At 42.2% G+C, this 24,208-nt stretch overlaps 1 long non-coding RNA gene across 1 annotated transcript in view; it reads left to right on the plus strand.

Annotated features, from left to right (window-relative positions):
- Nucleotides 1-23,313, plus strand: part of LOC109456350 (uncharacterized) — a 98,579-nt gene extending 75,266 nt beyond the window's left edge. Inside the window, exons 12-13 of the long non-coding RNA XR_016020461.1 lie at nucleotides 19,957-20,080; nucleotides 22,234-23,313. This is a non-coding gene — a long non-coding RNA (uncharacterized LOC109456350). The remainder of the gene's footprint in view (nucleotides 1-19,956; nucleotides 20,081-22,233) is intronic.
- The last annotated feature ends 895 nt before the right edge of the window (nucleotides 23,314-24,208 follow it).

A 24,208-nucleotide genomic window follows, 5' to 3' on the forward strand; every position in this document is an offset into this window, starting at 1 on the left:
ATTAAAACAGGAGCTAAATAAATGACACAGCCATGACCATGAATTGGATGACTCAATAGTGTTAAGGCATTAATTCTCCCTGAACTTATCTATAAGTTCAATGAAGTAAAAATCCCAGAAAGTTTATAGTTCTGGAAATTGGCAAGTTGATTCTACATTTTACAAGGAAATGCAAAGGACCTAGAATTGCTAAGACGATCGTGAAGAACAAAGTTGGAGAATTTATACTACTAGATTTCAAGTCTTACAAAGATGGAAAGCCATAGTAATTAAGACACAGAGGTATTCACCAATAGGATAAATAGGATAGATAAGTAAGCCAATGTTCCAAAATAAAATGCAGAACTAGACCCGGTGATATGCTCACCTGACTCACAAGGACAGCACCAATGAAATTCAGTCAGGAGGAAAGAATGATCTTGAATAATTGGTGCTGAAACTTGGATGTTCAAAATGGGAAAAGACATATGTGTGAACCCCTATCTCACACACGGCACAGAAATTAATTTGAGATGGATTGTAGATTTTTATATAAAAGGTATACTGTAAAGTTTCTAAAAGCAAACAGAATATTTTCATGACCTTGGGATAAGAAAATATTTCTTAAACAGAACATAAGAAGACAGTAACCCTAAGTGAAAAACAACTGATTAATTGAACTTCACTAACATTAAAGACTTCTGTTCATCAGCAGAAATTATTAAGAGAATAAGAAGTCAAGCCCCAGACAAATATCTCTGAACAGACAGGACAAAGACTCATATCTGAATATATGAAAAATTCCTGCACATGAATACAAAAAAACAATACAATTTAAAAATGTATAAAAATATTAAACTGGCACTTTAAAAAAGAAACTATCCAAATGGTCAATAAGCATATGAAAATGTATTGAACACTATTACTTATCAAGTAAATGCAAATTAAAACCTTAATGAGGTACCACTCCCCATACCCAGAATGACTAAAATTAAAATGACCTACAATACCAAATGTTAGTGAGAATATGAAGCAACTTGAACTCTCAAACATTGATGGTGGGAATGTAAAATAGTATAACCACTTATGAATATTATTTGATAGTGTCTATTAAAGTAAACATGTGCATATCCTACAGCCCAGCCAATCCACACACAATAGAAAGTTGTATACATGTTCACAAAAAGACATGTACAAGAGTGTTTGTAGTAGTTTTATTCATAATAGTAAAACACCAGAAACAACACAAAGACCTGTCAACAGGAGAATGGACAAATAAACTGATAAATTGTGGTATGTTGGTGTGTATACATAAAGATTTATGTGTAAGTGTATGCACACAGACATATACATACACATATACACACACACATACAATGGAATACTACAAAGCAATAAAAATGTACAAGCTACTGATGAGAACAACAAAGTGTATGAACCTCAAGACTGGTATATTGAATTCACAAGCTGGTTAACCTACTTCCTGTTGATAAAAATATGAACAATAGTTACCTCAGGGGTTGGTGTAGATGGAGAGGGAACATGAGGGAATCTTTTGGGGTACTGGAAAGATGCCCAATGCCATATCTTAACCTGGGTATATGTATAATTACGTAAAGATTCATCAAGATGAGCACTTAAGATTATTACACTTACATACTTTATGTATATTATCCCTCAACAAAAATAGTTAACCAGGAAGGAAGGAAAGAAGAAAGGAAGGAAGGAAAGAAGGGAAGGAGCGAGGGAGAACAGGAGGGAGGGAGGGAGGGAAAAAGGAAGGAAGGAAGGAGAAAATTTGACCACAATACCACATTAGTGAGCTTTGTAAAAGAAAAAATTTAATACTTTATTTCATTAAACACAAGGTCAGATCAAGAGAACTATATATGTATGTACATAAATATATATGACAAAAAGATCTCATTCACTATAACAAAACAAGTTACTAAATATGGGTGAAGGAATACCTTTATGACAAAAATGTATAGAATCCATACAAAGAAAATTGCAAAACTTTACTGAGAGATGTTAATATCTTCAATAAATGGAAAAATGCCATATTTCTGTGTGGGAAAATCTAATACCACTTCAATACCAATTCTTACCCTAAATTGCATTACATCTTTAACATTATCTCAAATAAAATCCAAACAAAATGTTTAAACTTGACGAAACTATTCTCTAGTTCATGTAAATAGACTGTATATTTTTAAATGATGGTGATTATATGAGCCTTCACCAACAAGACACTAAAACTGAAATAATGTAAAGCTGAAATAATTTTAAGACTATATTACTGAATATATCTTGCATTTCCTTGTACAGAAACAGACAACCATGGTAGCAGAACAGAAATTTAGTAATGTACACAAATGTATAAAATAATTTAGATTGTGATCAAGGTATCTTCTCAAATCAGTGTAGAAAGGCTAGATTATTTAACAAATAAGGGCAATGGGTTAATAATTTGTGAAATAAAGTTAAAAACTTACTTGTTAGCTTAAAACAAAATTCAGGATGGATTATTTAAACTTTTAAAATAAAGTTGCCAATATGGTAGACCAAACTGCTGAAGAAGCCCCCAGATTTCCTGCTCAATTTCCAAACACATGGAATTTCTGATTTAAATATAATTCATATTCAGCCTACCTCAAAAGTAAGAAAATGAAATTCACAGGTAGCAGAAAATGGAAAAAGAAAGTTAAAAGCAGAGCAGTAAAAAAAGAAAAACCAAATAGCTTATAATGTTATTAGAACCAGATACAGGCCAAGTCACTCAGGTTTCAATAGAGGCACATAGCTTATTTGCATTTATACAATTATTGATAAATAATTATATTAGGTTATGTCTACCACCTTGCTATTTGTTTACCATTTGTCCCCCTGTTTTTGCCCATTTTTCCCTCTTTTCCTGACTTTTTTTAGATTATTTTCTAGTATTCCACTTTATCTCCATCATTGGAGTTTTAGTCATACCTCCTTGTTTTATTTTTGGTTCTTACACTGAGATTACACTATGCAACTTTCACTTTTTACAGACTATAATTCATCAATTTTATGCTATTTCACATGTAGTAAAAAACTGTACAAGAAACTTTCATTTAGCTCCTTCTGTACTCTGCACTGTTATGATCAGATGTTTTACTTTTACATATGTTATAAACCCTATGATATATTATTATTATTCACTTTGCTTTAAACTGTCAACTGAACTCTAAAAACTTAAGGAAAGAGAAAAATGTCTATTTTTATTTACCCACATGCTTCCCATTTCCAGAACTTTTTATTTCTTCCTGTTCCTTCATGTTTCTATGTGGCATTGCTTCCCTTCAGTTTGAAGAACTTCCTTTAGCACTTCTTTTTTTTTTTGGTAAGGAGGATGCAGCTCACAGTGGCCCATGTGGGGATCGAACCAGCAGCCTTGGTGCTACCAGCACCACGCTCTAACCAGCTGATACCAGCACCATGCTCTAACCAGCTGAGCTAACCAGTCACCCCTCCCCCTTCCCCCCCCCCCCCCCCCCCGTTAGCACTTCTTGTAGTGAGGATCTGCTGGCTATAATTCTCTCAACTTTTGCTTATCTGAAAATGTCCTTATTTTGCCTTAATTTTTGAAGTACGTATCATTTCACTGGCTCCAGTATTCAAGACTGAAGTTTCTTTCAGCACTTTAAAGATGTTGCTCCATTGTCTTCTGGCTTGCATTGTTTCTAATTTTTAAAAAAATCATAATTTATATCCATGTTACCTTGTATGCAGTCTTTCTTTTTTGCTCTGTCTTTTAATATTTTCTCTTTATCTTTTTGAGCCATTGGGTCATGATGTGTCTAGGTGTGTATATTTACTTCATATGAAGTTTATTAAATTTTTTGGATCTATATATATTGATGTTTTTCACCAAATTTTAGAAATATATGGCCATTGTTTCTTTAAAATTTTTGTCACATTTGCTCTCTTTTCTATGACTCCAATTACATGTATGTTAGACTCTTTGGTATTATTCCATGTGTCATTAATGGTTTGTTCATTTTTTAAAATATTTTTCCTCACTCTGCTTCAGTTTAATTAATTTATATTGTCACATCTCCAAGTTCGTGGATCTTTCTTTCTGTAATACCCAGTGTCTCATCTTTTCATCCCATCCAGTAAAATGGTGTCAGATAATTTATTTTTCAGTTCTAGAATTTTCATTGGGTTCTATATCAGAGCTTCCGTTTCTTTTCTGAAATACCCTCCACATAATTCTTTACTCATGATATCTATCTTGTCCTATAAATTCTTTAACATAGCTATAATAATTATTCTTTGTCTGATCCCAAATTGAGGGGCATTCTACAAATTGCTGGATAGTACTCTTCAAAAGTGTCAAGATCATGAAAACTGAAGGCTGAGTAACTGTCCCAGATTGGAGAAGACTAAAAAGATGTGACAACTAAATGCAAAGTGTGATCATTCTCCTTTTCCAGTCTCTGCTGTGTACATGCACAGCCTCGGCGGGGAATGTGCTTGCCCCCACCCCACAACCTCAGGCCAGTAGAGCCATGTCTGCCACTGAGAGAGTCACTGCCACCAACAATGCCACTGGGTGTGACTTCACCCACTGCTCCGCCTTCAACTGAGCGGGGAAGCTGCCAGTATCCCTGGCCTGCCCTGCCCTAAGCCCCAGTCTACAGAGCCAAAGATTTCCACTGTCCTTATCCTGGGCCCAGCAGGTTTTCAAGTATAAAAGCTCAGATTGTTGTTATGCCTTTGATCAGTTTCCAGAGTACTGAAATGATTATTTTTGTCAATTTTGTCTGGCTTCATAGTTGTTTTGTGGGAGGAGAGTGTGCCAATCTCTGCATTAGGCCGTAGCCAGAAGTCCTGGCTAAATACTTTTTAAAGAATACTGGTGAAGCAGATATTTTAAAAAATAAATATATTAGCAGTATCATCATAGATGAAGGGAGGAGAGTTAATTTGGAATTCATGTATTTTAAGATCCTAATCTTGCTTAGAAGATAAAAGTTATTAAATAAGCATATTAAAATTTTAAGCGTATTAAGAGCAACTGCTGAAAAACAGAACATATAACTTCAAACTAGTCAAGGAAACCAAGGAAGGAATAAGGAAAACTCAATTAATATTTTAGAGGAATAAAAAGATGGGGAAAGAAAGAAGACAATGAAGTATAATAAATTAAAATATGCAAAATAATACATCAGGGAAAAAATCCATATCAGTAACCACAGTGAATGTAAATAAATTAAGCTTTCCTATTATGGTACAGAGAATATTAGAATGGATAAAAGGCCAAAATCTAGATACGCACTGTTTACAAGAGGCATACCTAAAATAAAGACATAGAAAGGTGAAAATTAAGGGATGGAAAAAAACATATACTATACCAATACTAACCAAAAGAAAACTGGCTTAGCCATATTAATAAGAATTACTTAACAATAAAGGGAATTATCCACCAAGAAAACATAGCTATCATAACTTTCACAGGATTGTAAATTGTTACAAACTTACTGGAAAATAATTTGTTAAATATATATCAAAGGCCTTAAAAAGAACTTTTAAATGATGAAATTCCATTCCTTGCAATTTATCCTAAAAACAATAGTTGTTCAGATGAGCAATGACATATATAAAATGATGTGCCATAGATAGTAGTTGTTGGAACCAGGGGCTCTGGCAGGCAGGTTCAAATGGTGTCTGTACCTTACTTTTCTGGTCTGTAACCCTGGGATAATAACAGTACCTGCTTCATGGGGATGTTATAAATATTAAATGAGAAAATACACTTAATGTGCTTAAAAGAGTAGTTGGCACATAATAGTAAACATGGTATTTAATATTTTCTAAGTGATCTAGATCTATTAACTCACTTGATTCTTTTAGATTCTCTTCTGAAATAGGTGTTATTGTTATTCTCACTTTAGAGATGAGGAAACTGAGGCACAGAGAAGTCAAGTAACTTGTCAAGGTTATACATGTAGTAAATGCTGGGGACAGGATTTGAACCCAGGCAGTTTAGCTCCTAAGTCTGTGCTGTGAACCACTATGCTCTTTATTACTAAACTGTAATGTTGGAAACAACCCAAATTATTTATTTGGATAAATAATTTATTCATAAAAATGAAATATCTTGTTTATCCATTTTAAATGCCAATGTATAAGTAGATAATAAAATAGCTAAATTTTATTAGGTATTTTGCTATGTAAGAAACACTATGATAAGCATTTTACATAGATTATATCAATGAATCCTCATAAAAACTTAAGAAGGCACTATCATTGTTCGCTTCCAGATGAAGAAATGGAGACACTGAGTGTCTCTCATGGCGGAGACAGGACTAGAACCTGGGCAGCTTGAGACTTACCTCAACTCTTAACACTACACCAGAAATACTAACTCTTCATCCAGGCTCCCTCAGCCATCTCTTCCTTGACCTCCTCCATCACCTCACAATTATTCCCAGCCCACAATAATTCCCAGATAAAAACCTGGGAGTCATTCTTAAAATTTGCCTCTTTCTCTTGACTCCCACGTTGGATCTATAATCAAGTCTTATCTAAATCTACATCTAAAATGTATCTTAAATCTGCCCACACGTTTCCATCCTCCCCACACAACTCATTTCTTCTTGCTGTGATGATTGCAAGACCTCTCAAAGGATCTTCCCATTTACCCACGTCTCTGCTCCAGTCCACGTTCACTCAGCTGCCAGGGAGATCCTTTTAAAACGCAAAGAGATTCTAACACATTATTCTATTCCCCTGCTTTACATTATTTAAACTTGTTATATTGCAGTTTGCATAAATTCCACACTCCTTAACCTCCTACCAGGTCCCCCAACCAGCCTCTGCCCTCTTTTGTCCCTTCCTTGTACCACCTCTGCCCAAGGCTGCTATCTGTGTTCACTTCACAAACTCTCTTCCACTTCTGGAGCCGCCCACTGCTGTCTGTCTGGATGGCTTCTCCCCAAACAGTTCACCGAGATGATTTCTTCTGATCCTCCAGGATCAGTGGAAATGTCATCTCCTCTGAGAAACCCTCTCTGCCTACTCAGGCCACAGCAGTCGTCGCTAGCTCCAGTGTCAGGCATTCCCTCATTCTTTTTCTTCCTACTGTTTCATTCTTTCAATCAACAAATATTTACCGAGCGACTACTATGTATCAGACTGTATTCTAGGTGCAAGAAATGCAGCAATGAACAAAACAGGGCTTGCCACCCCTTGCAATTACATTTTAATTCATTTATTTGTGTAGTGGGATAATTCATTTACATATGAATTTTTGCTTTATTCCATGGAAACAGAAACCCCAGGAAGAAAAATGTGATTCTCCACCCCCAGTTCTCAAAGCAGCTTAACCTTTGTGGTCTAATGTCCAGGCTTTTTTGGGAGCGTCGCATCTCCCAGGTATTGGTGGGCTTCTGAGGAGGCAGCTAGCATTGGGCAAGGGAAAGAAGGAATGGAAGCTGGTGTTATGAAAAGAAGGCAGAGGGGGTGGTACTGGGAAACTGAGTAAATTCCCAGGGGCAGAATGCAGTGGGAGTCGTTAAAAACCTGGTACCTCCAACTCAGAAGCAGGTGGGGCTGGTGGGAACTCACATGGGTTTGACGGGAACAGAGGGCTGCAAGCAGAAAAGACGAGATAACAACAGGACTAGGATGTAGGCTGAACATGTGAGAGCTGCCTCCAATTTTCTGGCCACAATAAACCCCAGGATTTTGGTACAATCCATGGGAAAGGAAGTGACTCCAACAACTACTGTTGAACTCAGTGCAGCCTTTGGCATGGGCGGAGCTGAGAGCCAGATTTGATGGGATTTGTGGGGATTCATTCTTTCACGCCCAAGTGTCATCGAGCAATTCCATTCAGCTGCTCTAGTGGCGGTAGAGCCACTGAGTGCCTCCCACTCTGGTCCCTGAGTCGGTTTTGTTTAGTGTTGTATGACCAGTGCCTTAAAGAAGACTTAGCCCCTAAGAGCTCAGTAAATGCTTGTTAAATGAACGACTCTAGAAAATTATTGATAAAAATATTAGCATGACTAACAAGAGAGAAGGGATAATAGGTGATTTAAAACTGAATCTTTAATTTATCAAACTTACAAATGCCCATGTGTTTTGACCTTCCACTTCCACTTCTAAGAGTTTATCCTGCGGATATACGAGCATATGTGAGAAATTATATGTACACGAGGCACTTCTTTGCAGCCTTTTTGTAATAGCCACAGATTGCAAACAATCAGCCGTCTATATGGGGACTAAATAAATTGCGATGAAATACTATACAACTGAAAAAAAAGAATAAGATGTTTATGTAATGAAAAGGAATGGTCTCCAGAATATATTGCTAAATGGAAAAAAAAATAGGGCAGTATGTGAGTATACTACGTAAAAAGGAAAAACTATAGGTGGCTGTTTGTGTTTGAGCAATATACCGCTGGAAAGGTGCACAAAAAATTGATAACACAGGTTGCCTTTGGGAAGGGAAACTGAGCGGCTACAGTGGGGTGAGAGAGGTTTTTGATGATGAATTTTTGTTCTTTCAAAATTTTTAATCACATTATGTGTTTCCTATTTTAAAAAATAATATCAATCAAATCATCTTTATCTTTTGCTTCTTTTTTATTATCTCATAAATGAAGGAAACTTTTTATTTCTTTTTCTGATTACTATTTTTAATATTTAGATTGCGGGCTCCTCTGCACTAGGATTTGGTTTTTGGTTGTCTTTTTTCACAGTGCATTTTGTTTAATTAAATGTATTGGGGTAACATTGGTTAATAACATTTAAATTTCAGGTGTCTGACTTTATAGAACTGTATAGAAAGAGAATTTTTTAAAAGGAAAAAGAGGTAACAGGGGAGCCCCCATTGACAGAAAGTAAGGTCTAATTGAAAAGGAGAAAAATCTACAGCAGTTTTCATCTGGAAATGTGTTTTGAGGTGCCCCTTTGTATTAAGGATGTTAAAGCAAATGTGGTTGAGCCTTTCATCAATAGAACTAGTAATAGGAATCATGTAGGGGGCTATATTTTTTAAAACGTGTCCTGTGAATTCCTCTAAGTAGAAGTGATTTAAAAATCCACTTATATTGCAGTCTTCTCTTTAGACTTTATTGTCATCAACATCTGTTTTTTAAAAGAAAACAGCTTTCATCCTGGGAATACTGCTGAGCTCTGTCAAAGCTACTTACAGGAACCAAAAGTGTCTGTAGTCTGGGAGAGTGAGCTGCAGCCCACGTGCACACCAGGGGCTGGGCCGGGGCGGGTGCAGGGACCTCGGTGAAGGGCTCGGCCACGGGGCCCGTATGAAATAAGCTCAGAGTGTTGGCAGTGGATGGGAAACCAGGGCCTGTAAGAACTTGGTACTTTTAAGATGGCATTCATTGACTAGCCGAACAAAAGAACTCCCCAGACTGACTGTGATAGCCAAGCATCCTCAAAACTCACCTCCCTGTAATTCTCTTATGCCACCTGCCCTGGTGGGCTTTCTATTCTTCTAATTGTCCCCACCATTGTTGGGTTATACAGTGTATCACTATTTGTTGCCTCTTTTGATCATCGGTGGGTAATACCTTCTTTAATGATGTCCCCACCATAGAAAGTTTGAGCTGGAAGGGACCTTAGAGGCCTTCGCCATTTTTTCCATTTCGCAAATAGAGAAACAGAGTCCTCGAGTGTTGTAGGTAGTTTGTCTAAGGTCACCCATCAAGTTAGTGGCAGAATGCTGTGCTCTTGGAACAGCACCTCCCTTTATTACTTGTCTTTGTTGTTATTGTATGGACTGCATCTTTAAGAGGCAGAGGAACAGGCTGACGTCTGTCAAGCCCAGGTGGCACTACTGATTAGCTGGGGGACCTTGGACAAGTTCCTGAAACTCTAGTCTCAGCTTCCGCATCCAAAAATTAAAATGAAAAAAATTCAAGCTCGCAGTCGGATGAAATGACCTTAAAAAATGCCTGGAAAGTAGATGTTCAGCAAATACTGAGTTTCCCATCCCTGCTCTTCGTTCCTTTCACAGATGGACTGTCTTTGTTTGCAAAGTGGAGAAAGTGGAGATGGTCCCTAAGGTCCCTCCCCCCACAAATATTCTGTGAAAAGCCTTTGTACATAGAAGGTGCTGGAAAATGTTTATTGATTTTGATTGACTGATTGCTTGATTAGCATTATTTACCCAAATTGGTTTCCAGGCATTTTGTTAGCTCAGAGACATCAGGTTGCTTCCAGCTTGACCCCTAAGATGTCTTTGGGACTTGCCAGCTGTCACTGTTATACTGTTCTCCTTCGCTGCCGCTCTGCAAAGTGAGCAGGGTTTCGGTCAAGGGTTTTTATTTGCCAAAGGAAGGCTGTGGGCAGGAGACTAGGATCCTGTCCCTACAAGAAGGATGCCAAAGGCATTTTCAGTTCATGGTGAGAGCCTCGGGGCTTGATAATGTAGGTGGCAACCAGGAAAGAATATTCTGTTGTCCTCCTGCCCTCGGACTTGGCTGGTCAGGCTGCAGCCATGAGCCAGGAAGTAGAGGGACCCCAGCCCATCAATGCTTCCCCTCTCTGGACCCTGGGCTCTCCAGGCCCCTTCCCTATCTACCTGGCACCTGTCTCAACAGTGAATCCTAAATATTCCCAGTTTCTTTCTCCCCTGGGAGACGACAGAAGAGAAAACTTCGAGAGGAAGAAGGAGACAGAAAAACAGATACACAGAGAGGCAGATAATTTAAAGCCCACTGACCATTTCAGAAATGGCTGAGCCCGTGATGCACAGCCATTATCCTACCCCACAGTCTTGTGCTGAGGGATAAAGCAAATGAAATAAGACAATGCATGTAAAACGCCTGGTACCGTGTCTGGCATATCGTATGGGCTCAATAAAGGGCAATTGTTACTATTACTGGCAAGTGGAATTATAGTCAGGAGACTTAAAGCTGGAAGATTGTGGAAAGAAATTTAAAAAGCTATGCATACACCTATCAAGCTAAAGTAAAAGAATAGCGACGCCACCAAATGTTGGCAAGGATCCAAAATCCTTCATCCATTGCTGATGGGAATATGAAATGGTACAGCCATTCTGGAAAAGTTTGGCAGGTTCCATGAAACTAAACATGTAACTACCATACAGTTCAACAATTAATTTTACCGTTGTGTATTTTTCCCCAGAGAAATGGAACTTAACTTTACACAAAAACCTGTACAGGAGTGTTCATAGCAACTTTATTCCTAGTTGCCAACCACTGGAAACAACCTGGATATCTTTAAACAAATGGTGGTACATCCACACCATTGTCTGCTACTCACAAACTATTGATATACGAGGTCTGACGATTAAGGTCGCGAACTTGTTGCACAATGTTGCTAATTCTTTTTTGATATCAGAGGAATTATCATTATGAATTTGTACCAGCTGGAGAGTTAACCAAGTTTACTATTTGGAAGTGCTGAAAAGGCTGCATGAAAAAGTTAGACGACCTGAACTTTTCGCCAACAATTCATGGCTCTTGCATCACGACAATGCACCAGCTCACACAGCACTGTCTAAGAGGGAGTTTTTAGCCAGTAAACAAATAACTGTATTGGAACACTTTCCCTACTCACCTAATCTGGCCCCCAATGACTTCTTTCTTTACCCGAAGATGAAGGAAATATTGAAAGGAAGACATTTTGATGACATTCAGGACATCAAGGGTAATATGACCATCTCTGGTGGCCATTCCAGAAAGTGTTCCAAAATTGCTTTGAAGGGTGGACAAGGCGCTGGCATCAGCGCATAGCTTCCCAAGGGGAGGACTTCGAAGGTGACTGTAGTGATATTCAGCAATGAGGTATGGAGCACTTTTTCTAGGATGAGTTCATGAACTTAACTGTCAGACCTCGTATGCAGCAATCTGGATACATCTCAAGAGGAAAATGCTGATTTTAAAAAGTCAATTCCAAAAGGCATCATACACTGCATGATATGATTCCATGAATATAATATTTTGAAATGACAAAAGTATAGAGAATAAGAACAGATTGCCAAAAGTGGCCAGGTTGCCAGAGATTAGAGACTGAGTGAGGGTAGGACAGAGGCCGTGGGCCCGGAGGAAGGTGGGCATGGTTATAAAAGGTCGGAGGAGGGATCCTTGTGGTACTGGAACTGTTCTGTATCTTGACTCTGGTGGTGGATACACAAGGCTACACAGATGATAAAATTTCATAGAACTAAACACACACACACACACCCACACATACACACACCTGTGTAAAACGTGAAATCCGAATTACGTGAGCAGATTGCATGAATGTTAATTTCCTCCTTCTGCTATTGTGCTCTAGTTTTGCACCCAGGTAGGGGAAACTGGGTGAAGGGTACCCGGGATCTCTCTGTATTATTTCCTACAACTGAGTATAATCTGTAATTATCTCAAAATGAAATGTTTAATTTTTTTTAAGTGCTTTCTAAATGGTAAGGAGTGTGTGCATGTAATATTATTTCTAGAGTAAGAATTCTAGGAGCACATTTGTTGCCTAAATATCAAATTATTTATTATAGTACTGCTTGTAATAGCACAAGACTGGGAACAACTTAAATACTTAAATATCCATCAGTAGGGTAGTAGTTAAATTAATTGTAGTGCATCTGCAAAATGAATACTATACAACTTTAAAATAAAATGAGTAAACTCTTTATGTACTAATAGAGAAAGACTCTAAAAGTCTGTTGTTAAGTGGGGAAAAAAACAAAGTGAAGGGCAGTGTGTATAGAATGATAAAATTGGTATTTAAAGAATCTTATTTGGAAACATATTTAGAAATCTCTGGAAGTGTGTCCAAAAAAAGTAATAACAGTGGTACCAGGTTTGTTTTTGTTTTTGTGGGGAGGAGCATAAATATGCAGAGGGACCAGGTGGGAGCCTAACGTCACTTATGTCTTTGTATATTTTTTTGGTTTTTGAACCATTTGACTAAATTGCCTACTCAGTATATTAACTTAATGTGATCATTTTACAGATGAGAATTGAGCTGTAGATTGCTCTTCTATGTTTAACAAAATTTGCCTCAACCTTTGACAGTGTGCTAGTGAACGTGGACATTTTAACAAGTCTTTCTGGCCGCCTAAAGCGCAAAAGACTACCTAGGATATATAGTCTGAAGGTGGGGCACTGGGAGATGGAATGGCTTGGGGCATTACACAGTGTCCTGGAGAAGTTGGCAACTAAGCTGAAAGCTGATAATTCAAAGAAGACATATAAGACCAAAAAAAGTGGGGGAGAGGTACAGAGAGAAAAGGCTGCTTACTCAGAGACACAGGGTCAGGGAGATGCCCCGTGGCGCCCAAACTCAGCTCCCTAAGACCAACCCCTCTCCTGTAGCTGCTTTGCAAAATCTGGCCTCTAACTTTTTCTGAGTATAACCATTTTCCAGTGAGTACTCAAGAAACATTTATTGAGATGAATTTCTTCTCCTAAAGAAGAATGTGTGTGTGTCTTTCTCATTCACTTGACACCATCACGCTCTACGACAAGTATCTCCACTGTTTCCCTGAACTTTTAATTGGCATTGCATCAAAGGAGCTGGCGATTGGCTCCTTTGCCACCTCCCCATGGCTCTCCTCTGTCTGCCTCCTGTAGTCATTGCACCTGTGCCTGAGGGGTGCAAGGACAGTCCTCTTCATTACTCCGTAGGGTTTCCATCCCAGGCCCTTAGGCAAACTGCTACCTGTTTAGCCGCACTGGACTCCTGTGAGGCTTCAGCTGTCCCCCTGCCTGGAAGGAGCCCCACCTGTATTACAGCACAGCTCCCCATGGTTTAGAAGAGGCTCAACCAATTGACTCCCCCAGTGGCTGCCCTCTCTCGCACCGCTGGGCCTTTGCACATGCTCTTTTCTCTGCCTGGAGCATAATTTAGAGCTCACTTTCCATGCATTCCATAAATATTTATGAAGCACCTACTCTATGTCAGGTACAAGCATGAGTTCTAGTACACAGTGGTGAACAAAACACCAAAAAAAAAAAGACCATGTTCTCACCAAGTTTACAGCTGTTTTAGGTGGAACTTCTATTTCAAGAAAACTTTCCTGACTTCTCAAACAGTGGTGATGCCCCTCTTATGTAACCACTGAGACCTGGTCCTTACCACCAGGGCAGCAGCCTTCCCTTCTGGCACAATACTCCATGGATGGATCCATCGGGGTAGCCCTCTCCGACCTAGAATGGACCATCCTCCCCAACTATTAGACCAGCTGGCAGCTCCTCCTAGGCCCCTCCCTGCCCAGGAGATAAATTCATTTCACAGAATTACTTGGAAGATTGAGTGAGATAATTGGTTGCTGACTGTCCAGCACCGGGCCTGGGCGAAGAAGATGAATCAATTCGTGTTTATTGTAGTGTAGTGACTACAAGCAAGGATGATGAGGTCAAACTGGGTTTAAACCTTAATGCATCTCTTACGAACTCTGTGACATAGAGCAACCTACTTAATTGCTCTCTGTAATTCAGTTTCCCCATCATCTATAAACTGGGGACGAATGGTAACAACAGCCCAAATATTTTGAAAATGTAGAACATGTGTTTCTAAGCACATTGCATACATCATCTCTCCAATCCTCACAAGAATTGAAAGTTATCATCCCTACCTTACAGCCAGGTTAACCTACATGCCCCCAAATCGTACAGCTGGCAGTTGTGAGCCAGACTGCCCTTTACCAGCATCGGTTCTTGAGCCTTCCACTCACGTCAGGCTTCCTAGTGGCATCTACCCCAGTGGGTCATTGTAGGAATGAAATGAAATTATCCACCTAAAGCCCTTGACACAGTGTCTGGCAAATGTTATCCATAAAGGGATCCATAGATGTTAGTGACGCTTCCTACTATCATTGCTATTACCATTAACTAGCTCAACAGCAAAATGGCTCCATAGGTGAATAAAGAATTAAGGGAGTAGAGCCTCTGGTTTTCTCCAGTCTTTCTACTGAGAAAGAGCAGTGCAGTGTCAGAGAAGTCAATGAAGGCTGGATGCAGGGCAATTCATTTTCCCACAAGTGTTTCAACTGTGGCCTGGGTTATATAAGACGTAACAGTGGACAAAGCAGGTCCTTGGTGTGTACCTTGTTGCCCCGGGCAGAACGGATGGGCTCCCGAGCTTTATAACACAGGCTGGTCTCCTGGCCAGGATACCAGGCATCAGCAGGTATTTCCTGAGCGCCTGCTCTGTGTCCAAGTGCTGGAGAGAAGCAGGGAGCCGAGGCCGCAATGGGAGCAAGTGCAGGACTCACAGAAGCATGAGTGGCGGTTCAGTTCTTTCACTGTGAGACAAAGCATGAACATGAGACGTTAAATAATGCTGCCTGCTGTGCATGCAGCTCCAAGCTAACCACCAGCAGCGGGGTATAGACAGCAAGAGCTGTGAATGCAGGGAAAAGGAGATCCCACGGGCTGGAAGGCTGCCTGGAGGAGGAGAACCTTGACAGCAGGTAGGATCTGAACAGGTAAGGTGGAATACAAATAGGAGGGTCATTCAAGAAAGGGAAAATGAAATTGGCAAAGATCCAGAGCCAAAATAGATCACAAGGCTAATAATGTTGAGGATAGTGAAGAGGTGTGGTGGGGTGGGGGGTAGGGGTAGGGTTGCGTAGGGGACAAGGGAAAGCCAGGGTGCAGTGGGGCAGGGGGAAGCCACAGGTTCCTGACACAGCCAGGGACAATGGGGACTTGGAAGTTCTAATCAGACAAATGATGCTGGTCACCCCATTAACCCATTAAGCTGCATCCCAGCTAAGAGCTTGGGGCCTGGCCCACAGTAGTCACTTACCAGCCATCTTATCAAAATGGGCATCACTCGGATTATTGTGCCAGGCTGGTGTCAGGGCAGGGCTGGGGGCTGGGGTCACATTTCAGAGTCCACCGCTCCCTGGAAGTTATAGGAGGCTAAAGACTGGAAGATGGCAGGTAGGTTTTAACCCCATTTCAGCCCAGAGCCCTAACTCTCACTGCATCTCTGGAACCAAGGGCAGCGCCTAGTAGATGACGGGCACTGGTATGCATCGGTTCTCAAAGGAATAAAGAGAATTCCCAGTTCACCCCTATCTCCACACCACCCTACCCACCTCCCAACACCACTAGGAACAAGCTCAGGATGTTACAGAGTTTCTGTTCTGGTAAATTCCTTATGCCTGTGATGCCTGCAGCCAGATACAGTTTCTGCAACTTACCTGTTCCCCACAGCAACTTCTAGATCTTCGTTATCCAATGCAGGAGCCACAAGGGGCTACTGGGCACGTGAAATGTGACCCGTACATCTGAAAAATTGAATATTTATTTCATTTTCATTTAAAAACTGATACTGGATTCGGTTATTGGAAAGCCGAACCAAGTTGTTTGGAACCACTTGGGTACGTGGAGCTACTTTTCAACTGTCAGTTTGATGAGGTCTAGAAACGATCAAGTATTCCAGATGACAATCTATTGCCTGAATTGAGATGTGCTGTAAGTGAAAAATATATACTAGATTCGTATGAAAAAAAAGTAAAATAGCTCCTTCACAATTCTTTGTATTGATTACATGATGAAAGGATAATAGTTCAGATGTATTGGGTTAAATGATATATATGAGTAAAATTAATTTTAATTGTTAGTGTGGCTTCTAGAAATTTTTAAACTTCATGTATTTTGCATTATATTTCTATTGGACAGTGGTGGCCTAGACCCTTCTTTTTTCCAAAATAACTTAAGGGGGAGTGGCGTAGGGTGGAGGATTTCAGAAATTAGGGAAAGGAACATTAGAGGAAAGAAAGATCCAAAGCCTCTAGGAAGGACACCACGTTGACCTTTATTCAATTATAACCACAGCTAGTGTCTGCTATGTGCCAAGTACTGTCCCAGGAACTCACTTAATCATCATAACAATCCCAGATGGGAAGTACTTTATTATCTCCACTTTACAGTGAGGAAGCTGAGGGCACAGAGAGGTTAAGTTACTTGTCCAAGGTTACTCAGCTGGTAAGTGGCAAATTCAGTTTTTCACCCAGTCTGTCTCTAGAGCCTGAGCTCTAAACTCCCATGACAGACTGCTTCTAATTTTAGATTATTGCTATCAATCCAATCCTCCTGTGTATCAGTGTCAGATTGAATTCCACTCTCCCCCTTGTCTAAATATTCATGACTTCACTTCCCTCTCGCCCTGTCGTCTGCGTGTCTCACATTCCTCACCTCAGTCCCCAAGTTCTCCAGCCCCCACCCCCACCCCTCCACCTCCCTGGCCTGGCCTGGGGAGACGGCAGCAGAGTGCTCACTTCATCCAGGAAGAACCTTCTGAATGGAGGCAACAGGATTTTTTTCTGAAACCCTCACAGTGAAACGTCATTTTAAAAAGTGTACAGCCAAGTACATGGTGGCTGGATGCGGGGTGCAAGGGGAGGTCAGGGGGACAGGGGAGAGAAGTTCTTTATCTTACTGAATGTTACAGACTCGGGGCTTTCGACCTTGTCCATTTAACAGGGGCAAGTGACAGAGGCGGACTCTCTGAGCTCGATGCCTGGGGGATTCCAGACGAGAGACTGGGTGGGGTCATTTGGTGAAATGGAGCCGATGCCAGGACACAACTCATTCAGGCTTATCACTTGCCAGGAGAGGCAGTCACCCTGTCTCTGCTCACCCAAATATCTGTTCCTAGGCATCTGGATACCAGTGCCTCCTGCCAAGGCCCCACACCCAAGTTTTGCCACCTGTGTCCCCAGAGAACAAAACAGGCACACATGATATCTCCCTCCATGGGAGAGTCAGATAAGGCCGAAGGATTGCTCACCAGTGGGTAGTTTGTGACAATGTCTAACTGGATGGGCGAGAAGCTGTTTGAGGTCCCTTCTTAGTCAGGTGCTCCATCCCCTGCCGAGGGCAGAGGAGGGCGCTGCCTAACAGGTGCACACCAGCATGGCCAAGTCACCAGAAGGGGCCAGGGGGAGAGGCTTGGCTCAGACACACCCTCTAAACAGCACTCAGCCTGCTTGGGACCAGCTCAGGCCTTCAACAGGAAGGTTCCAGTTTGGAGAAAGTTAAGCCAGATGAGCGACACCCTGGTCAGAAGAGTGTCTTAGAGCTGATCTAGAGCGATTACTGGTTGCTTTCCCAGTATTCCTGAGTGTTGGCTAAGCTACAAGGTCCTGAACCCTTTGCCCACCCAGGGACAGCTAGCAGTGACAATTATGAGGACGACAGAAGGCCAGATGAACTTCCCAGCTGGCAGTCAGTGGAGCCCAAGACCAAAGAGCAGGGTTGGAAGAAGAAATTCAATTGAACGAACACAGGTTGAGCACTCACTATGGGCCAAGCCCTGTGACTGGGAGCAAGATGTCCCATCACAGAAAGCAGCGCCTGGACCACGCTGTTATACAAGGCACAATATGGGGAAGGAGAGCCTGTGGCTAAGCAACTGGGACACCCATGTGGTGAGGTGGCATTTGAGCTGGGTCTGGAGGAACCAAGAGGATTGTTCTAACAGGTGGACATGGGGAGGTCATTCCAGACAGAGAGGACAGCAAAGCCAACACAGAGGATGGGACAATCATAGAGGACGTTCATAAAACAGTTGGCAGAGATGAATTCCCAGGAGGCAGAGCTGCAATGGGAGAAACCTTGGAGGGCCCTGCACGTCTGATTAAAATTTGGGATTTTTGTCTGTAGGGAACACGGAGCATCAAAGGTGCAGAGGCAGGGGGACAGTGTGTTTAAGAAGGTGGCCAGTGACCATGATAAGAAAGGTAGGTGGGTAATAGGTGAAGAAGGAAAGAAGGGGAACGATGCCCCCACCAACTTTCATGGCCATTATCCCTCTGTCAATAGCTACGTGGAATTAAGCCTTAGTTTTTAAAATGAAAAGGTGTGTTATTTGGTGTTCTCTGTGATGGACTTCTCTAAAGATTCAGGATTTTGTACAGCTGGGGCACCTGGGCAGGGTTTGGGGGCTCTGATAGGAAAGCTACAATGGACTTCATCCTGAAACAGGACCTGTCTCGTGGGCAGCAGCAGATGACCATTAGCACTAACCATTCATACCCATTGCTTCTCTACCAGCGGCATCTACTTCCCCCTATGCCCCACGCTGCCAGGTGGAGCCCAAATATGACCTATTTCATATGAGGAACAAAAACAAATAAAACCACACATGACCAAAGAGTAAACCGGTAATGTGAGGTCCTTAGCTGGTTTCGTAATATTCAACAAGGGCAAAACCATTCATTCCAAAGAAGGAATCCAAGATTTCATGGTTTTATTTTATTCATTCGTGTATTTATTTTAGGAAACCCAAGGTGAGTTAAATGCCATCTTCCCTCAACTCTTCAGTCGGTGGCTTTAGGAATACTTAAGAGTTTTCAGATTCTTTGAGGGCAAACAAATAATTCTGTTATTTGCAATTTGGTTGAGTTAAAACTTCCCTAAGAGGGTCATTTTCATCCTGTCCCCTCCCTCCACTTTCTGAGGCCAGCAGCAGGTCTGGGAGAGGAACTCGAAGCATTTGGGCATCTCTTCACCACCAGCAGCCAGGGTCCCCAGTGCCCCCCTTTCTGTTCCGTTCACCGTGAATGGCAGATTCCTCTGTCCGGGTCAGGTTTCCAATCACCATAGAAACAAACTCGAGGCAGTTTCATTAATCATTTAGAGCACGAGAAGTCTAGGTCAGTCTGATTGCAGCATATAGTGTATCATCTCCGGGCCACATGGGACTCAGTCGATTTGAATTAAAAAAGATTAAGCTGCCCTGGGCTGCCTGGCCCCATCAGTTTAAGTTCTCATGTAACAGTGGTCTCTGGAGCCATATGGATTAGTGAGTGAAGCTATGCATTTATGTGGCAGGATTCAGTGAAACATTAGATGGCTGCAGGTGTCTGAGGGGAAGAGGACAGGGATCACATACAGTTTTTTTTTTCCTTGTTTTTTTTTTTTTTTTTTTTTTTATACTTGTTGCTGTTCTTTTGAAACTGGAAACAATAACTCAATTTTATTTCTCCAGTGACAGTTACCACTCTTGCTGACCATGAAATGGAACATTTGTTACCCGGGGTTTATGGTTCACGACGAAATGGTCTGCAAGGAAGCGGGAATGGCCGAGTCCCATGCCTACGCCAGGGTGGCGGGTGAGAATGCTGGCATTTCTTTCCTTCCTTTCCTATGGAGTGGTAAGAAATGCATCGAATAAATATCGATGACATTTTAGTTTTGCTCGAATCGAGATTTATGAGCCCCAGGAAATTGACTTAGAGGCAGCTACAAATCAATGTGACTCTGAAAGAGTTGTATGGGGATCCCTCAAAATGAACGCCCCCTTCCAAAGGACCTGCCTTATTTATGGGCCTCTCCAGGACTTCAAAGAAGTGCGGTAACTTAGGCCAGACCGTTTTATTGCTTCACGGAGCTAAGATGTTTCAGGGGGAAGATGCAGGTTAGAGTGTGTTAGGAACCTCTCTTGGGCGGTGGGCAAAAGCTCTCTGCAGATTGAACTATTGATCTAAAGCTTATTACACAGTGACTTCTTACGGAACCACTTCTAAATCTCAGCCGATTTGGCATTGTCTGCAGTCCCAGGTGCTAATCTCCAAACAGAAAGAACTTCTGTACTCTCTTCTCCCTACCCACTTTCCTGAAGCAACCACCTTGGACGAGCAAGGAGGCAGCTGGGCTGGTAGAAATCAGCGATAGAGTTCCACAGGGTGTTTCCATGGGCCTGTTCTTCCTAATCTGGTGTTTCATTTCTGTTCATTGTGACACTGACAGTCCTGAGTGCTTTGCTGAAAATGCCAGAAGGCAGGGACCAGCCTGAAATCTTCATTCAGTCCTTCTGCCGTCACATAGCAGGGGTAGCTTGGGATGGTCGAGGAACCAGCTTCTCAGTCCAGCTACTGCTACCTGGCTGTGTCACCTCGGGCAGGGCGTGCTGCCTTCTGGGGTTCTGTTTTCTCATTTCTGAGCTAAGAAATGCAACTGTCTTCCTCCAGGTCTATGGTTGTAAAATCCCCTCCTACTTCCTGAGCACCTGATGGGTTCCAAAAAATCCCTGCGTCCGGGACGTTGTGATGGGTACAGAGAGTAGAGGAAGAATGAATACAGGTCTTCTGATCCAGCCTGTGTTGGCCTTTCCTTCCTCTGAATGTGACAGCACTGACAGACAGGACTCCCAGGGCACCACTCTGTGCCACTCTGATCGGCCACAATCGCCAGTGCCTCCACAGGGGAGCCTTGGCTCTCCAAGCAGCCTGTAACTCTGCTGAGGCACGATTCTGTCTTCAGAATCCCATTCCACCTGGCAGAGAACTGAGCCCCTAGGAGACTTTATCAACAAAGCACTGCTTTGATTGACTCAATATAGTTCAACCAAAGGAGTATGAACTGACAGAGCTTGTTCCGAGAGAAGACAGAACATGATACATAGGAAACATGGAGGTAGAGTTTCCAGGAGAAGGCACCAGCAGAGATCCGAAGGAGGCAAGACAGCAAATTGATTTGGAATGTAGATGAGGGTGCCTGAATGGTGGGCATTTCCTTCTAGCTCTGACTTTGAACAAACCATTTAACTGCGAAGCCCCGCTGCTGGAGTCAGAAGTCCTGGTACTCGTCCCATCTCTGTCACTTGCTACTTAGTGCAAGCTTAGTCAAGTGAATTTATGTGGCGCACTGATCCCTCCAGGATCCTGCTTCAAGAAGGAAAGACTTACGCTTGCAGGCACTGGGAGTGCTGCCAGTAGGGAGCCCTCAGCTGTCAGCCTCCTCGGGGATTGCCTCAACTAAAGAGAGTGATTTGCTCAAAGTCAGGCCCTGTTCCTGGGGCAGCCTGCATTCAGTGAGTGACCAGCCTAAGGATCTAAAGGCTTGTCCCCCCAGTGAGGACTTGGAACCGCTCTGCGGGGCTATCCCAGCTCCAGAGTTCCATGGGGAGCCAGCTGAGACCTTTATTGGAACCGCATCGCAGCCCAACTTTTCCTTCTGCCCAATCCTTCCAACCCCTCCCTCGCTTCCACAGGCTTAAGCTCCAAAAGCACTCTCTGATGCATGTTCTCTGCCCACTAAGTGCTATGCTCCGTCTCGGGGTTTGTTTCCCAGGAAACATAAACTGTGATATTGCGCAGCTCTCGGAGCCACATTTCCGCATCTCGAACCCTGAGGCAGTGACAGTGCTTAGCCCCCAGGGCCGTGGTGCGGGGTAAATGAGATGACCCATGTAAAGCTTTTAGCTCACTGCTGCCTGTGGACCAGCTATGTATCTCACCAGTAACACAGACTCCTTATTTTGCAGATGAACTTGACTCGATCTTGAAGAATGAAATATGGATCCACGGAGAAGAAATGAAGGAAACAGTAGAGATGCTAGTTCTCCCTAAATATTCTTCTCTCCTTCTTCGATGATGATAGAACCCTGAGTTTCAGCTGGGCACAGGACCATCCAGAATACAAAACACATTTGCCAGTTTCTCCAGATGATAGGTGTGTCCATGTAATTAAGTTCTGGCCGATGGGATACATAAAAAGGTGGCATATGCAACTCTCAGAGAGTGTCTTTAAAGACAGGAAGCCTGCTCTCTCTCTTTTCTTCCTCCTTGCTGAAATGTGGATGTGTGCTGGAGCTCCAGCAGCTATTTTGGGTCATAAGGTGACCTTGGAAATGGCTACCAGGCACAGCAGAGCAACAAAATGGAAAGATCCTAAGTCTCCCACACAGCCCTGGAATGCCTGCAGACTATTACATGAGAGAGAGACACATACAACTGCTGCCTTGGGTTTTCTGTTACTTGTATTCCAATCTAATCTTCACTAACACAGGGGGTCTTGCAAGTGGGCAAAGAGACCACGAGCAAAGACTCAGAGGCACAAATGGGTATGGGGCATTCACAGGACAGTAAAGAGACCGGCGAGTCAAAAATAAGAAGAATACTTTATATGCACACTGTGCTTTACAGTTTACAAAGCACTTTCCAATTCTCTGCCATTCCTTCTTCACAACTTTGTAAGCTAAAGCACATTTGTCACCTCCATTTACAGGTGAGGGAACTGAGGCTGAGAGAGAAATGACTTTCACAGCTTCACAAAAACTAGGAAGCAGCAGAGTCAAAGCCAGAATCCATGACTTTTGAGGCCAAAGGCTGGGTTCTCCCCCCCTCCCCCTATTGTACTAGATGTATATGCCGTTGACAGTTCACTCAGATCATTTTAGTTAACAATGCTCTTGCCGAAAACTTGTATCCAGCAGATTTACAGCGGCTTGTACCTGGTTTCAGCTGCTTTCACGACATCTTGCATTCTCTCGTTTTCTTTGCTAACATTAATTGACCACCTACAATGTAATAAACACCATGCCTTATCATGCCAGGTGCTTTTACATGTTCTCATGCTTTCTGTTCCCACTCAAATTAGCTCTTTATCCTCCATCTCCAATTTCTGTTCTCTATCAGGCCTCCGCCTGCACAAAGCCTTCTCTGGGGGCCACAAGAATGAGCTGTTCACTCACCCACTGGCCTCTATCACCGCCTGAGGCAGCTCCCAGGTAGATGCATGCAATCGCCTCTTAACCAGACCTGAACCGACTCCAGAGAGAAGGATTCTGAGAGTGGGTTCTGAAGGAGCCTGCTGGTTTTAGCCAGGAAAAAAAAAAAAGGCATTCTGGCTTGAAGTGATGTGTAAGAAACTATTATTTTCCTAGGGCTGCCATAACAAGTGACCACAAAGTGGGTGGCTTAAAACAACAGGAATTTATTTCCTTACAGTTGAGGGCGAATGTGTTCCATGTCTCTCCCCCAATATCCTTGACTTTCCTTGGCTTGTGGCAGCATCACTCTAATCTCCGCCTCATCTTCACATGGCTTTCTCCCTGTCTCTCTCTGCCTAAATTTTCTCTTCTTATAAGGACCCCAGTGATTGGATAAGGGCTCACCCTAATCCAGTATGATCTCAGCTTAACTTGATTACATCTGCAAACACGCTTTTTTCCAAATAGATTACCTTCACAGGTACCAAAGGGTTAGGACTTCAATATTTCTTTGAGAGAGACACAATTCAATCCAAAACAAAACCCAAGCCAGGGTTCTGGAACCAGAGAGACTAGTTTCTAACCCAGCTCAGCCTCGCCACTGGTGAGACCGTGGGCATCTGAGGCAACTCTCTGAGACTCTTTTGTGAGAAAGAGAAGCACCATGTAAGAGAGATCTTGAGAGGCTTACATGAGAAAAAGAATAAATAAATGGAAAACACCCAGCTCATTGTCTTCCCCTCTCTTC

Source organism: Rhinolophus sinicus, chromosome 2 (assembly GCF_057876585.1).
Source record: "Rhinolophus sinicus isolate RSI-liver-muscle chromosome 2, RSI-T2T, whole genome shotgun sequence".
NCBI lineage: Eukaryota > Metazoa > Chordata > Mammalia > Chiroptera > Rhinolophidae > Rhinolophus > Rhinolophus sinicus.